The 17,413-nt window shown below is 44.4% G+C and overlaps 1 protein-coding gene across 1 annotated transcript in view; it reads right to left on the bottom strand.

Annotated features, from left to right (window-relative positions):
• Window positions 1-17,413, bottom strand: part of JAM2 (junctional adhesion molecule 2) — a 123,734-nt gene that overhangs the window by 56,048 nt on the left and 50,273 nt on the right. The window lies entirely within an intron of this gene.

Raw genomic sequence — 17,413 nt, 5'->3', positions numbered from 1 at the left:
GCAGATCGCAAGCATCCATGTGCGATAGTAGGCGGTGATGACCGGATGGGGCGGGCAAGGAGCCGGCAGGGGGCGGGGCTTAGCGGCGCCGTATCAAATAAACGCTAGTGTGAAACTAGCCTTACACAGCCAAGTAGCAATCGCTAGCCGGCAATCACCGAAATGGTGGACTTGTGCCAAGGGTGGGGTATAAAAAATTCTAGGTTTGTCAAGCTAGCTAATGGATTTATTAAGATTGAATTTGTAAACTATTACCTCTAGTAAAAGGTTATTCCCATCTTTGTGAATGGGTATTGTTGGATAATGGTTGTAAATACAAGTAATTTTGCAGTTTACGGTTTATTAAAATTTTCATCAGTGCTTGAGAGATCAACATTTCTGTTTACAGCTTTGGAGACCGACCACTGCAGCTAAACAGCTAGAACTTACAAGCTCTACTCTACTGAACGCATAAGCAGTGTTTTGAAGCTTGCCAGCCTTGCTGGAACTCGCTGTTACCTCCTAATCTTGGTCAGCTTCAGCGCAGTATTCACAAGCTAGACAGCAGCGGTGAAAATCAATCCTCAACAATTTCAAAACATCTCAATTAAAACAGTATTAAGGAAAAACATTAGGATATTAATGGCTATCAAAGAATGTTTTGCTGCTCAAGTGCATTCAGTGTAGCAGATCATCAAAATCCGCTTCTGCCAGCTCCTGTGCAAAAAATTCTGACTAATGATGGCGCAGATGTGCTCTACAGGAGGCAAATCCAGAAACTATGCAGGCCATGCTTTAGGTCACAGTAGTACACGCAATATGCAACCTGGCATCGTCCTGCTGAAAAACGGCTCTTGGGACACTCATGTTGACGATGTGGTCTTCAGACCAAACTCCAGCTATCATTGCGTTCCAAGACAAAACTTTGACTTATTGCTGAGCAATAAAGCAATAAAAGCGGATGAACCTCAATTCCAGTCTCCATGGTCAACTTGCTCTGCACCATGATAACCTTTGAGAGCGGTGGTGTGAGGTCAATGGAACATCTGTAGGTGGACGTTTGGCTCATAGCCCAATGTCAGGCAAATGCCTTTAATGATGTACACACTGTTTGACGCCTTAGGTTTGGAACGTAATGTCCAATTTCTCTTGTAGTATAGAAATATCAGTACATGCAATTTTTCAAATCTTACGAGACCAAGTGTGCAACACCAAGAAGAGGTCTTCATTAGGCGGGCGTCATACTGGCCCTACTCCAGTGATTGTGGTATGGAGTGGCATAATGTTTGTACACAGGACCTCTCTAGTCTTCATAATTTCCTAAATGTGCTACCATGGCCTGCAGCGTCTCCAGACTTGTCTCCCAACGATCAAATCTGGGACGTCATTGGTCGGCAATTGCAAAAGAAGCTGCCAGCAGCGGATTTTGATGATTTGTCCTAGTGCATTCAGTGCAGCAGAACATTTCCCAGACAACCATTAATAACCTCACTGATATAAGCCAAGGTGTGAAAGTGCAGGGATTTCTTCACGTAGCACTGAATACATTGAGATGTTTTGCTAACTTTATTTCCATTTTTTGTCATTTGCATTTCTATAAGTCAGTGAATTTTCCTTCTTGGTGTTGCAATTTCAAAGTGGAGGAGTGTATCTCAAGGGTGCAACTTTTATGAAGCAGTACGTTGCAAAAGTGATTTATTGTTTCAAGCATGATCCAACAATATCCTTCTATGAAGATGGAAATAACACTTTAATGCAGCCATGACCTGGTTGTAAGTTTTTTTAAAAAAAAATTCAAGGCCACGAGAACTTTACATACTAGGTCTCATTATGTGGGTACGTTACGGATTTCGCCTGTTAGATCCTAGATCAGAATCTGTGAACATAGCTCCAGTAAAGCTGTCAGCACTCACTGCTATTCTGGACGGCTAATACTCGAATGCACAAATAGAGACATTCCTTTCCCCCACAATACTAAACATGTCATCTGCCCAACAACAGGTCCCTTCCTTCAGCCGCATTTGCTGGCGGTAACACCTGGATCTCCCAAAGTTCAGCTGCTTAATGCAGCCACAATTTGGTCACCTCTGGAGAGTTTTCAGTTATATTATACATAATATTATAGATAGTAATCATAAAAAGGTGATAATAAAGTAGGCACAGATATTACTGTATATTTATGTAAATGGTATAGATACTACTGTTGGCACAGATATTGCTGTGGTCTGTCTCTTTCTGCAAATACAGCAGCCATGGAAAGTACGGATTCATCGCTTCTGTACATAAAGTAGGAAAATGTAGTTCTTCCAACGGGTCTCTCCGGGTAAATAAAATAACCACACATAGTACTGCTTGGGGCAACATTACTTATAAAGTAGTGTAGTACTGCTTCCTTGTCTCTGACACTAAATGACAAAGATACAGATAGTACTGTCTGTAATTAACTGTAATTCATATAAGCACAGATAGTATTGCCTCCTGGTCTCTATGTAAATGATATAGGAATAGACAGTTCTCCCATCCCTTTTTTATGTAAATTATGACAGTGCAGACATATCTGAACTCTCCTGAGTTTGCTAGTACTGTCCCTGCAAATAGAGTTTTTCTGGGGTCCAAAGGGGTAGGGGAATTAGCTGGAGGGTAGTACTTTTAACGTCCTTATTCCCTTAACAGAAATTATAAAATGTGCAGACAGTCCTGCCTCCCTGTCTCTATGAAAATTCTGTAGGCCCAGATAACACTGCCTCATTATCTCTATATACAAATTATATAGGAACTGATAGTACTGCATCCCTGTCTTTGTGTAAATTATATACTGTAAGAGTGGATATCACTGCCTCCCAGTGTCTATGTAATCAATCTGGATAGTACTGTTACCTGTCAGTTCATATAAATTATGAAATTGAAGATAGTACTGCCTTCTAGTCTCTATGTAACTGATGTAGGAACAAAGTACTGCCTCTCTGTAAACAATATGGATAGTACTGCCTGTCACTAGCTGTAAATAAGCAATGTTTAGACAGTACTTGCTCCCTGCCTTCATGAAAATGATGTAGCAACAGATAGTGCTGCCTCACGGTCTCTGAGTTAAATTATATGGCTAGAACTACCTACTGTCATTACGTGTAAATGATGTAGGCATAGATAGTACTGCTCCCCTGTCTCTAAGTAAATGATGTAGACCTAGACAGTACTGCTCCCCTCTCTCTCTAAGTAAATCATGTAGGCATAGATAGTACTGCTCCCCTGTATCTAAGTAAATGATGTAGACAGATAGTACTGCTCCCCTGTATCTAAGTAAATGATGTAGACAGATAGTACTGCTCCCCTGTATCTAAGTAAATGATGTAGACAGATAGTACTGCTCCCCTGTATCTAAAGTAAATCATTTTAAGCACAGATAGTACTGCTCCCCTGTATCTAAGTAAATGATGTAGACAGATAGTACTGCTCCCCTGTATCTAAGTAAATGATGTAGACAGATAGTACTGCTCCCCTGTATCTAAAGTAAATCATTTTAAGCACAGATAGTGCTGTATTCCTGTAGGGTCTGGCAGGGAGGGAGTATCAATAAATATGATATCTAATAGAGTTATGGGGTAAATTGCTTTTCTTCTCTTTCATGTTTCCAAGTTCACATGCTAGAACATTTGCTTGCTGTCCTTGCTCTAGTGGAGCGATTTGTGTTAGTTCAGTAGCCGGAAACATCGCCCCAGGCCACAACAAATCTGGTACTCAATGACCCCACACTATGAGGGGACAGTGCTCGCTAATGCTCGGGCTGTCATTTCACCCTCTGCACAGAGAGGTCCGTAGAATCCGCCAGAAGTTTAATTAGGATGTTCAAGCAATTACCGTACAGGGATTAGGCCGACTCAGGCCCGGATTGGCAATATAACCAACCGGGCATTTTCCCGCTGGGCCGCTGGCGGCAGCGCCCGAACATCTGGCCGCTTGCCAGCTGCTGCGGCCACTGTGGCTCCTGCCGCCGGCCCTCTGCGGGCATGGCGGTGATAGATTCAAGTTCCTCCCGCACTGCAGGGAGATAAGCCGCCACGCCCCCCATCCTCGCCGTAGCATGAGACCCCCTCCCCCCCGCAGCCACTCACAGTGTCGCACTCGCTTGCCTGCTCGCTCTGTTCGCAGGACCTGTGATGAGATCACAGGAGGGGAGGAGTCAGGGGGTCACATGATCAGGAGCCTTTGTCCAGACCCCCGATCATATCACCCCTGACTCTGCCCCTCCTGTGACCTCATCACAGGTCCTGTGCGCTCAGCCTTGCCTCTACCGTCTGCAAGACTCTGCTTTGCTGTTGTCATGGTGCTGGTTGAGGTAAGTATGTGTGGGGTCAAGATTTACAGTGTGGATGTAGCAGAGCCGTGTGTGTACGAGGTGTACAGAGAGGAGCCGTGTGTGTACGAGGTGTACGGAGCAGAGCAGTGAGTGTACGAGGTGTACGGAGCGGAGCCGTGTGTGTACGAGGTGTACGGAGAGGAGCCGTGTGTGTACGAGGTGTACGGAGAGGAGCCGTGTGTGTACGAGGTGTACGGAGAGGAGCCGTGTGTGTACGAGGTGTACGGAGAGGAGCCGTGTGTGTACGAGGTGTACGGAGAGGAGCCGTGTGTGTACGAGGTGTACGGAGCGGAGCCGTGCGTGTACGAGGTGTACGGAGAGGAGCCGCGCGTGTACGAGGTGTACGGAGAGGAGCCGCGTGTGTACGAGGTGTACGGAGAGGAGCCGCGTGTGTACGAGGTGTACGGAGAGGAGCCGCGCGTGTACGAGGTGTACGGAGCGGAGCCGTGTGTACGAGGTGTACGGAGCGGAGCCGCGCGTGTACGAGGTGTACGGAGAGGAGCCGCGCGTGTACGAGGTGTACGGAGAGGAGCCGCGCGTGTACGAGGTGTACGGAGAGGAGCCGCGCGTGTACGAGGTGTACGGAGCGGAGCCGCGCGTGTACGAGGTGTACGGAGAGGAGCCGTGCGTGTACGAGGTGTACGGAGCAGAGCAGTGAGTGTACGAGGTGTACGGAGCGGAGCCGTGTGTACGAGGTGTACGGAGCGGAGCCGTGTGTGTACGAGGTGTACGGAGAGGAGCCGTGTGTGTACGAGGTGTACGGAGAGGAGCCGTGTGTGTACGAGGTGTACGGAGCGGAGCCGTGTGTGTACGAGGTGTACGGAGAGGAGCCGTGTGTGTACGAGGTGTACGGAGAGGAGCCGTGTGTGTACGAGGTGTACGGAGAGGAGCCGTGTGTGTACGAGGTGTACGGAGCGGAGCCGTGTGTACGAGGTGTACGGAGCGGAGCCGCGCGTGTACGAGGTGTACGGAGAGGAGCCGCGCGTGTACGAGGTGTACGGAGAGGAGCCGCGCGTGTACGAGGTGTACGGAGAGGAGCCGCGCGTGTACGAGGTGTACGGAGAGGAGCCGCGCGTGTACGAGGTGTACGGAGAGGAGCCGCGCGTGTACGAGGTGTACGGAGAGGAGCCGCGCGTGTACGAGGTGTACGGAGAGGAGCCGCGCGTGTACGAGGTGTACGGAGAGGAGCCGCGTGTGTATGAGGTGTACGGAGAGGAGCTGCGCGTGTACGAGGTGTACGGAGAGGAGCCGCGCGTGTACGAGGTGTACGGAGAGGAGCCGCGCGTGTATGAGGTGTACGGAGAGGAGCCGTGTGTGTATGAGGTGTACGGAGAGGAGCCGCGCGTGTATGAGGTGTACGGAGAGGAGCTGCGCGTGTACGAGGTGTACGGAGAGGAGTCACGCGTGTACAAGGTGGACGGAGTGGAACCGTGTATGTATGGAGTGGAGCCATATGTGTACGGGATGTACGGAGCGGAGCCAAGTGTGTACAAAGCATACAAAGAGGGCTTTTCCCACGGACACAGGAGTACACGGCGGAGCCCCGAGGAGCATTTTAAAACACACACATGACGTTCCACCTGAAGTGATGTGCTGGAAGCTGACCGGAAATGAGATAATTTCTTGAGGAGATTGTGACGGAACCAGGAATGCTTCAGATCCATCACCATGTCCTCCTCCGACAGCGCAGACAGCAGGATCGCCTTGGAATCGGGGATGTCGGCCATGTGAGCGGATCATGATAGGTCCTGCATCGGGAGGCTCAGGTGGGCATTACAATGGGAGCCGGGCTGCTATAGTATCTTTGTAGAATCTTTCTTTATTTCTTTCTCTCTTTTTCTTTCTTTCTCTGTTCTTTCATTCTCTCTCTGTTCTTTCTTTCTCTCTCTAATCTTTCTTTTTTCTCTCTCTGTTCTTTCTTCCCCTCTTTCTTTCTTTTTCTTTCCTCTCTTTCTCTCTGTTCTTTCTTTCTTTTCTTTACTTCTTTCTTTCTCTCTGTTCTTTCTCTGTCTCTCTCTGTTCTTTCTTTCTTTCCCCTCTTTCTTTCTCTCTCTGTTCTTTCTCTGTCTCTCACTGTTCTTTCTTTGTCTCTCACTGTTCTTTCTTTCTTTCCCCTTTCTTTCTCGCTCTCTGTTTTCTTTTTTCTCTCTCTCTCTCTGTTTTCTCTCTTCCTTAGTGCCAGTCAGTGTGCCCATAATGCCAGCCACTGTGCCCTCAGTACCAGTCAGTGTGATCAGCAGTGCTAAATGGGTGCGATTAGGTGTGGACATGGGTGTGACTAGTTGTGAAATGGGTGTGGTTGGGCGTGGCCAAAATTTACAGCGGCGCGCTGCGCGCGCCGCAGTCTTTGTCCGTCTTTCCCTTCTTCAAAAGTTGGGAGGTATGATAGGGGCAGCTATGACCAGGGGGTCTGGTTGCACAATAGAGAGCAGTTCTGCCAGGAATTCTGTCATCATGCATACAAAAGGGGACAGCGCTTTGGGAGGAGTACTGTACCTAAAAGCAATAAATAGGACTGAGCTGAAATACTGGGCACAGCTGTGACTACATGTTATATAGTCGTGTTAATCTCCTCTCACTTCTTGTAAACTACAACTGTACAAAGATATTATATAGTCACCGTGTGACTAGTGGGCCTGTGTAACTTCAAATGCCAGGGCTGAATTTTAGTCCCAGTCCGGCCCTGGGCCGACTTGCAGGACTTTGAATTTTGGCTCTGAATCTCTGTGGTAAAATTTGCAGAGATGTAGATAATTGATTTAAGAGGGACACCAAATAAAAATGTTCACGCTTCATAAGCCTCCAAGCAAGCATGTGATCAGATTAACTAGACTCGTCTCGCACAAAATCCGCCGTGTAAACTAGCCATGCATCATCACTTTGTGAACTTTCTTAACATACGAGTCCTTCCGTTTTGAAGTTTAGCTGCGAGTTAAATAAATGGTAAAAAACAAACATGGACGTCACGTAATAAGAAATGATCTTACCAATCTCCATGACTGATTACTGTAGAGGTCTATAGCTTAATATAGATAGTTGTGGTGACCAATTAAACTTTGCTAAACGATGCATACACAGCAGGGGTGGCCGGCTAGTTCCATACTTAGTGCTCGGATTTGGGGCTTCTGCCAGCAAAAAATAATGGACACGGTTTAGTGTGTATCTACATCAGGCTTGGCCACTCTGCCAGTATGTTTAGGTGGCTTCTAGAAGGAGAATCCTTCCCTAACTCCTGGACAAGTTTCACTGAAGCCTCCAATAAAGAAGCTTCTGAAAAGTTTCTAACCTTTTAGAGGGTGTAAAAGAGGGATGGACTGGTGGAAACACGGAAGGAGTGTGGCTCAAACAGATGTGGTTATGGTAAAAAATAAAGAAACAAGAACATTTTGGCACAAATTGCAGCAAAAAAATGCCACAACATAAAAAGCGGGAGACGTGTTGTCTCACGGAGTGTCTAGATCTGAGAGCCTCAGACAGATAATGATCCATTAGTGATTATCCTCCTCCGATCTCTAGCAGGCAGAGTGAACATTGTCCAGCTACTCCATATGAGGGCCTCTGCTGTCTTGTCCACTACAATCCCACACGTCCTAGTCCAGATGCTGCCGACATACATAGGACTGTGATTCCTGGCAAAATAAGAGATTCCAATCCAAAAAGGAAGTTGTCTAAACCCATCCATTATTTTCTTGGACACAACCCTAAATACATGTTTTCAGAGGCTTGAAAATGACCCAAGCACAAAAGGAGCCCTGCATTGTGCCAGTTAGTAGTACTTGAGATACACATTGTTGCAGCCATTTCCCCTGCCATGTGGTACCCAAATGAATATCGTGATCATGGGGTTCTATTGGCCCACTCTTTACCTTTGTAGAGTAATGCATGCACTTCATTAGGATGGGAACAAATCACGTCTGTGTCCCTGCCCAGAACGTCGTCTGGGGTTTTCATATGATTTCCCGAAAATTGTGATATAGATGTTCCCCCGAAAGAGATATTGACGTCAATGAGTCTACAGAGATGGACACAGTCAGAAGAGAGGTCAAATAATGTCCATAGTTTAAGATTTTAGACTCCATTGACGTCAATGTCAGGGGTTACGCATGAATCCAGTTTTTCCAGGGATTTATGCAAAAGCCCTGGAGACAAAGTCATCAATAAGTGCAGATATGGTGTGAAGCCATCTCCATGATTCTGTGATTTCTTTTCATGGTGGAGAACATCTCACCAAAACTAAAATAAGACATACGGCACTTCTATTCCAAACACAAATGCAATACATTGGACCATGAGGGCAGTTATGAGTATGACAGACATGGTAGCTGCTATGGAGTCTGGCTGAACCTGGGCCATCTCTTCCCACAGGTAATAGTCACTTAGTAATTACCGTACTGGGAATACTGGGGAAGTGGAAAATTCAATAAAGATTTTAGACCAAAACAAAGAAGATTGAAGAATGGAGGAATGGCCTCCTTGCCTGTATTACTATGGAGCCCCACTGTAACTTGTTATGCCCCTAAACTCCACCACACTGAACGAAATTCACACCTATTTTGGAGCATCACGTAGAATTGTCAAATCTATTGTTTAATGGAAATTTCACATCTATTTTTGAATTCTCGTGGATTTTCTGGGATCCAAGGGGTATTATTTCTCCTTGCGGAGAGTGACATGTCAAGCATGATGAGGCGAGGAGACTCTTAAGCCGCAATTCTCCCCTGCGAAAAATGCAAAATGTCTTTTCAAAGAGGAAAAGGACTAGAACTCTAGTGCCATGTATAAGAAGTAGCAATCTTAAGGTGAACATCAACTCCCCCAACGAGAATTGTCTTTCATCTCTACACAGAAGCTTCACCTACGGATTTCCCTTCATGAACCTCTCCGAGAATCGAAGATGATTTACAATGTGACCACGTTACTCATTTACACCTAAACACAAAGACGCCGGAGCGGATGTTCCATTTGCTGGCAGAGGGTCCGCATAGTGGAAGACTAATCTGCGGAGAACTGACCTGCCAGCAAGCGGGATGCGTTATTCCAGTGTCGCTTTGTTTATGAAGTCGTCCCAGGATAAATCCTGTCTGCTCCAGTCTAACGTTCTCATTTTTTCAGGAGCACAGTAAGTAAATGCGCACAGTGCGTGTGAGAGGACGGGACACAGACAGGGAGCATATATCGAGAAGAATCCTTCCATATATAGAAACAGAAGCAGGTTCCACCACGAAGAATATGTCCCTTTACACACAGATACCACAAACAGCGATAGATTCCGCAGAGTAGAGGTTTGCATTTCACCCAACTCATGGAGATGTGTAATATGCTTCTATATAAAAGTGCAGGTAATAATTCTGCATTATCTGAAGGTACACAGTAAAGCCTAAAACAGCTAAAAGGGTTGACACATGGAAAAAAAAAAAAGATAGGTGATAAATGTTCTTTTGTGGATCAACCCCTTTAATGAGGACTTGTCACTTGGTCTTGACGTAAATATGTAACATTTTTTACTTGTTGTAAATGACGCTGTTCTCCTGAATCTGGCAATATTTTGATTTTCTTCCTACTCCTCTCCATTCCTGAGATATGGCCTCCTCTATCCCTGTATATAAATTTAGTCTTTTCAACCAACTGGGCATGGTCTTCAAAAACACACCCACAAAAGAAGAGTTAATGACCACGCCCACTTGGAAAATGACTACATTTACAGAAGTAAAATGGGGCCATATCTCAGGAAGAGAGAGGCGTAGAAACAAAAGAAAACCAGCGCTGGAATCAGGAGAACAGCGGCAATTACACCAGGTGAAAAATTTTTACATATTTATGCCAACTGGCAGGTCCTCTTTAAATGACAAATACAGCCCTACTAATCTGTACCTGAACTCTGTGCTATGAACCTACTGGGAATAGTTCCGCGCAGTTACTTTGCAGCTGGACCCCCTGACAAATACAGAAACAATGTAATTTCCTAAATTATCCATCTTTTCCTATTGTGAACTTACAGTGGAGATCTAATTTTCAAACATTTTGCCCAGATGACAACGCCTGACCTATACGCCAGCCTGGTAGTTTCCACAAGAAGAAATGGTATACTCTAGACTTCTAGACACTGCTGTTATAATTGCCTATACACATTTCAGAAAAATATGGTAATTGTATATTAACCAAAATTTCATATATCACATGGCTAAGTGATCAGCCCCACAGTCCGTCATGAATGGAGGTCGCTCGTTTTGTGGTGCGTTATTGTATCATAACTTGGGGCCATCCCAAGATCAAGGCCAACACGGTAAATGTAGCTGATCATAGACTTAATACAGCAGTATAGTTAGTTCCCTCGCGCTCCAATTAAGACGCCTCTTAAGCCTATCCAGTTGAATAGAGTTGAGCACGTCGCAGGATCCAGGACCATCGGCCATATTGGTACTTTGATGGAGAGCATGGCAATCTTCCCACTACCTGTTGGCATTCTGGGCGCCTCTGATTACAAGGCTCCCGCAAGGATATGGCTACACCATGACGGACTTTGAGGGATGTACTGATTAGAAGCTGCGATTCAGATGCCGTCAGGTAATAAAAAGACAGCGGTGCCCTGTTCCTGGTGCCACTTAATCCTGACAGTTACTGTACCAAGGTCCTGTGAATCGTTTGTCCAGTGAGAGATTTAGTTTGATGGCCAACAACAGCAAGTGATGTATAGAATTTTCTAAAACGAGGGCCAGGTGGCATCTCCAACTACATTGGTCCAAGATGTATCCTTGGACTTCGAGGAATGCATCAAGATGCTGTGACCAGCTCATCACAACTATGTGGTATGTGGAGAAGGCCAGGAATGCCAGCCGCAGAAGGCATCCCAACAATCCGGTCATCTGAAATATGGATTCACTACGAAATATTAGGAGTAAAAAGAAAAATCTGACTGAAGCGTGAGTCCCAGCAGATTGTGGTTATGGTCAGTGTATGTAGGAGCTTTTGCTACAGACTGGAACATTCCTAGTTTTACCTCCCCTTCGGCTTCCTCGCGAGAGGAATGTAACAGCTGGTCCCGGACATATTTGATGTGACACTTTTTTGTTTTGTGTTTAAAATTAGGACCCGTGTGTCATCACTTAGTGCGGAGTACACAGTAATCAGACCTAAATAGCCGTGCATGGTATGAAAACAATGAGGGTCATTAAAAAAAGTCACTTTCCTAGGACTTTAGGATTTAGAGATGTATAACAGAGCGACTGTATCTGAGCCTCAGCAACTTCTAAAGCGCTCGTGAAGTTTATTCATATGGGGGTCCCAAATTTTATGGCAGACCGTTCGACCGGCAGCTATCTCTCTTGATTCCTCCATCCCAGACTCCTCTGGCGGTGGCTTAGGAATTCATCAGCTGCACAGTGTATGGCGCTGTGGTGTTGATCAGTGAGGTGCTGGATGTCAGTCCCCCGCCAATCTTAGATAACATTTCCTAAGAATGCATAATCAATATCATAGTAATGGACAACCCCTTCATCGAATTTATGAATTACATGCCTTTTTGGTAGACTGGACCGTAAAGTCGCCATCCAGTTTAGATTAATGTCGGTCAAATCTAATGATTTCTGGGAAAATGGCCAACCGGCTAATCTGTATGGGCGTGACTTTTCTCGATGTCTTTGCCCAATGGCATATATGGTGGAAAAATAAATTAAAGTGGCTGTACTATTTGGATAATACCTACTCATACGCCCTGTTGGAGGAATCTCCCTTCGGTCTCGGGTTTTGGTGCCTGGGTGGAGTGCAGTGATGTACGAATCAGGTGGCATCTGAGACAACCTGCCAGGAGCAAACGGGATTCAGCACTTTGCCGATGCAGGATCCCATTAGTTCAATAGGATATTTAATTAGTTGACCCCTGCGGCAGCTCCATTCTCAGGAGGGGTTGTGTAAATCAAACAACTCTTGACTACATTTCTAGATCTCCGCTCTACAATTATATTGTGTTGGTGGATTAGTACAGACTCCTCTATGAACATAGCCGGCAGCTTCCACAGAGGTGTTTGGGTCACACAACGTTTATTCCTCAAGACAAAAATCATGACCGTTTTTGGAACACTTTGATCCTTATAATTAAATCAGTTCAAGCGCAAAAGAACATAATGAAATGATGACGGTAATGATGTTCTATAGATAAAGCTCTGCCAAATACTGGGAGAAAAGAACATCCAAAACCACCAGACACCGTTATGTTAAAGGGAACGTGGCAACCATTTGATGCTGCCGAACCATGGGCAGATCCTGACCGTCTGCATCTTTATGGAAAGCGAGGTTTTACTCTGAAACACCATAGCATTACACGGGGAAAGAGATCAGGAACGAGGAGTCCACGTTGTTGTCCTAACGTCTCCTCTCTTGGCTCAGCAGTGGATTCCGCTCTCCTATTCGGCTAATTTTTTAACCCTTTGGCGACATCAGCCATACATGCATGGTGGATGCTAGCACTGCATATATAAGGAGCCAGCTCAGGTGCAATATACTATACCCTTGCAACATCCCCAATGTCAAAGGTGCCAGCATGCGCCTTTTCTTCCCCCTGCCTATGCAGAGCACAGCAGCCTATGACAGACTCATCTCGACTGCTATGCTCTGAGATGACAGAAGAGGAGCACCTAATGGATCAAGACAGTTAGGGTTCAGGATAGGGTTAGACATGGGGCTAGGTACAGGGATACTGTTAAGCATAGGGTTAGGGATAGGGCTAGCATAATAATAGTACCTAAAAAAAAAAAAAAACAATGGTATGATTTTATGTTTTTAAGTTTTATATCAGAGTGCAGCAAAAAAAAAAAAAAAAAAGCAGGAAAAAAAACTAGGATGTCAACAAGCAAATAATAATTACATCGGCATTTTCCTGCAATTTGCACAAATTGTGTGCAATACTGGACTGAAGGAAGGGACTCCGGTAGTGCCGAGGGTACACGGGTTGGTGGGCGCCGACAACTCGCACTACACCACTGTCTTGAGGAAATAAGGAAATGTTTACCAGGAGAGTAGTGACATTATGGAGACGCTCTCCCGAATTGTGAAATCTTCATTTATAGAGTTTGGCCTGAATTTTAACAAAAAATATGATCTTACAGGTCATGGTTATTAGATTCCTACAGATGGGAGATTGATTCTGATCCTCTAATATGGGGGATGAGGAAGGTGGGAACCCTTCTTTTGAATCAACAATAGGATTATACGTTGGACGTGATAAACCCGCGCCTTGTTTCACTTATATCAACTGTATAAGCACATAAGTAATGGAGGCATATGCAGAAATTAAAGGGGTTGTCCGGGAGTGTTTCTTTTAATTTATTTCTATTATGGATCTAAAAGCGAACATGCCCATAGCTGGTAAAAGAGGCAAGCACCAGCCTGTTCTAATTGGCGCTGGCTCAGAGCAGTCACTGACCGCTCCGGCCGGTGATTCAGCTGCTCCATGTCAACACAGCAGCTCTTCCTCTTCAGGGTTGCTCAGTCAATGAAGCGACTGCTGACATCATGCTGATTGAAAGCCGACTCCTCGCAGTTAGGCAGCAGGCAGCTGGCTGTCAATCAGCATGACATTGGTAGTCACGCTCCGTAATAGAGCGCAGTGGAAGAGAAGCAGCTGCTCTGTTGATGTGACATCAGCAGAAGCCACAGAATCGACGGCAGGAGCGGTCTGTGACTGGTGGAGATCGGCGCTGAACACAAGAGGCAGGTAGTTAGCAATTACCTGCCTATTATTCCTTAGACCCATGGTAAAAATAAAGGCGTTATCCAGGACTATTTAATTTTAAGTCCTAAAGCAAATACAGGCAGCAGCTAATCAACCCAGCAAAATAGTCCAATATGGTCCTGAGCTTAAAAACAACCAAAATCATAAAGCTAGCTGCGATCTAGTCAGATGCTAGAGATGGCATTGACTACGGTAATGCCCTGCACATGGGAAAAGCGGCATAGCGTATCAGAAGAACTATACTACATTTCTAGTTTGAGATAATTGCTAATATTATTACATCTCCTACACATTGGGACAGGATCTTGGAGATGGGAATACCCCTATAAGTTATCATTTTGGATCTTATTGCAGATAAACCATATGGTTTGGCCTAAATAACCGCTGACATTTCCAAGTTATTTTTCTATATGATTTCTAGATAAAAATCCTTTGAGACAAAGTTCCCTAGAAGGTGATGAAATGATTACACAATAACGACTGCTATATTACTATCTCCAAATATGTACCACAGGACATCACATCTTCACTTTCATATTAGATCCGTTTTCCGATAAGTCGTAACAGTGAGACGAAACATAGATGGCCTGAAGCATGTTCACATCTTCTCAATGTCATTTCCAAGTGGATTTTTTTTTTTCCCCACAGTAAAATGACTATTCAAACCAAGCACAGGCATTTTGTGCGCCACAGACGTGGCCGTGCAGTTCACTGCTCCCTCCCACTTACTTTCCATATAGGTCTCCCGCTTTATTGACAGCTCTGACATTACAGGAATCAGAGAAAGAATAGACAAAAAATAAGTAGGTGGGAAGATGCACTGAACTGCTTGGCCACACCAAGGGTGCGGTAAGTGCCTGTGCTTGGTTTTAACAGTCATTTTGTGCTGACTCTTTGCAATGTGTGTGCGATTGTGGACTTGGCAAGTCATCTATAGCTTAAAAAGGGATATTCTCATCTCCAAGATCCTTTCCCAATATGTAGTACGTGTAATAATAATAATAATAGTATTATTATTACATCTACTGGATCCAATTAAAAATGTGGCATAGTTTTTCTGATTCGCCATGTCTCTTTCCTCATATGCAGCACATCAGGTATCCATGGTTACGACCACTAGCATCTAGTGGCCGTGATCATGGACACCCAAGGTCCTGCAATGCCTGCAAATGAGGAAAGAGACATAGACAATCAGAAGAACTATACTACATTTATAATTGGACGTATTTGCTAATATTGTTATTATTACACCTACTACATATTGGGATAGGATCTTGGAGATGGGATACCCATTTAACGGTGTAAAAATGTCCTCTGTTAGTATAAGGAAAAAAAAAAAACTATAGACAGCATGGAACAGACTGGGTAATGGCTTGCTTGGCTTGGTCTTTACCAGATGAGTTGTCATTTGCAACAATGAAAGTACAGAATCAACTTATTAATAGACCCAACATCTTCTAGTAGTGACTGTACCCAATGATGGTGTGATCTTAGAATAAGAATAATGTTCTCATATGAAAGTATCACTGGATTTCATAATTATTAAACAGATCTTTTAGACTTGATGGAGCTGGTGTTCCTACTCTGAAAATCCATGTCAAAATGGCTGTATAGTCCTTTTTGTAAGTTTTTCAGCCTGATACTAAAATGAGCATTTCAATACACCAACTGCTAATCTGAGGCTCCTCAGTGTCCCTCCTCCCTGCTGTATTCGAGATCTCTCACTGCTCAGTACAAGCTGATCATTTTATTAATCACTATTATATAGCCATTCTGACATTGATTTTTAAAAAGTAAGTATACCAGCCTCATCAGGTCTGGGAGATGAGCTTAATAATGTATACAGTTTTTATTGTAAAATCTTTTTTCACAGATCTGCTCTAAAGTCACACTTTGCTTGATACACATGCCAGAAGATATCGGGGAGATCCATAATCCATTATCCCCATGAGGCTGCAGCTCCTCAGCAAACAGGGGATACTTAAAAAAATTCACTTTAAAAAAGGTGTCTAATGATAAGAAAAGAGTAAAGCTGCTCACTCAGAAAAAAAAAAGTAAAATTGCTTGATGCAAGTTAATGCAATTTATATAAAATCAGTCACTTTTAGTAGTGTTTGCCAAGTTCATTAAATATACAATTTACAAGCCCCCATCGTGATCTTGATGCTGCGGTATAAAATATTGTCAAATTACTGTAAGTAAAAAAGATGGGAAAATACATTGTTAAACTACAGCAAGTAGGGAAAAAAAAACTGAAGGAGACAAGTTAGAAGTCTGAAAAGGCTCCAAGAGCCAAGTCTCCAATTCTTAGGCTATGTGCACACACCGCGGTTTTGGCCCTGCGGAACTGCAGCAGTTTCACAGACATGGTACAGTACCATGTTACCCTATGGGTTTTAAAAACCGCTGTGCTCACGCTGCGTTTATAAACCGCAGCATGTCAATTGTTTCTGCGGATTCCGCTGCGATTTCACACCTTTAACATAGTAGAGGTGTGAAACCGCAGGTCACTTTACCTGCGGTTCCGCACGGAAAAACCCGCAGGTGAATCCGCAGTGTGTGCACATAGCCTTAGGGTTTTCTTTATGCCAAATGCTGGCATGAACCGTCTTTAGCAGTGGCATCATACTGGTAAGCGGTAAAGGCTATAATAATAAATAAATAATCTTTATTTTTATATAGCGCTAACATATTCCGCAGTGCTTTACAGTTTGCACACATTATCATCACTGTCCCCGATGAGGCTCACAATCTAAATTCCCTATCAGTATGTCTTTAGAGTGTGGGAGGAAACCGGAGAACCCGGAGGAAACCCACGCAAACACGGGGAGAACATACAAACTCCTTGCAGATGTTGTCCTTGGTGGGATTTGAACCCAGGACCCCAGCGCTGCAAGGCTGCAGCGCTAACCACTGAGCCACCGTGCTGCCCTATGCATACCTTTGCACACTTTTTTTTTTTTTTAATTGCTCATTTGCTTCCTAAATGCAAAACTAAAGAAAAAAAAATCGTAAGTGTCTTCATTCAACATTTTGTACAGTTCTGCTGCTGCTGCAGAGCGTCTATAAAATACAATATGTAACCAGCGATTTGAAAAAAATTAAAAAAATTAATTATAATAGGGAGCCGGCTGTACACAGATCTTCAATGTAGATAGTCTCAGTGAAAGCAGAGAAATAGGCAGCAACCAAGAAGAAAAGCATGTGAAGATTAAGGAAGTGCAGGATAGAAGCTCTCCCAATAAATGAAAGGGGAAAAAGCAGCACCCTTGATACACACAGACCTCACATTCAGCCTTTACTACTGGGAGGGACACTGCCAGAAAAATCTAAAACTTGGATTAGGCTGCAAA

The sequence above is a fragment of the Dendrobates tinctorius genome, unplaced genomic scaffold, assembly GCF_039654945.1.
Source record: "Dendrobates tinctorius isolate UK_male_01 unplaced genomic scaffold, ASM3965494v1 ptg000084l, whole genome shotgun sequence".
Lineage (NCBI taxonomy): Eukaryota > Metazoa > Chordata > Amphibia > Anura > Dendrobatidae > Dendrobates > Dendrobates tinctorius.
This window is presented reverse-complemented; position numbering and strand designations above follow the sequence as displayed.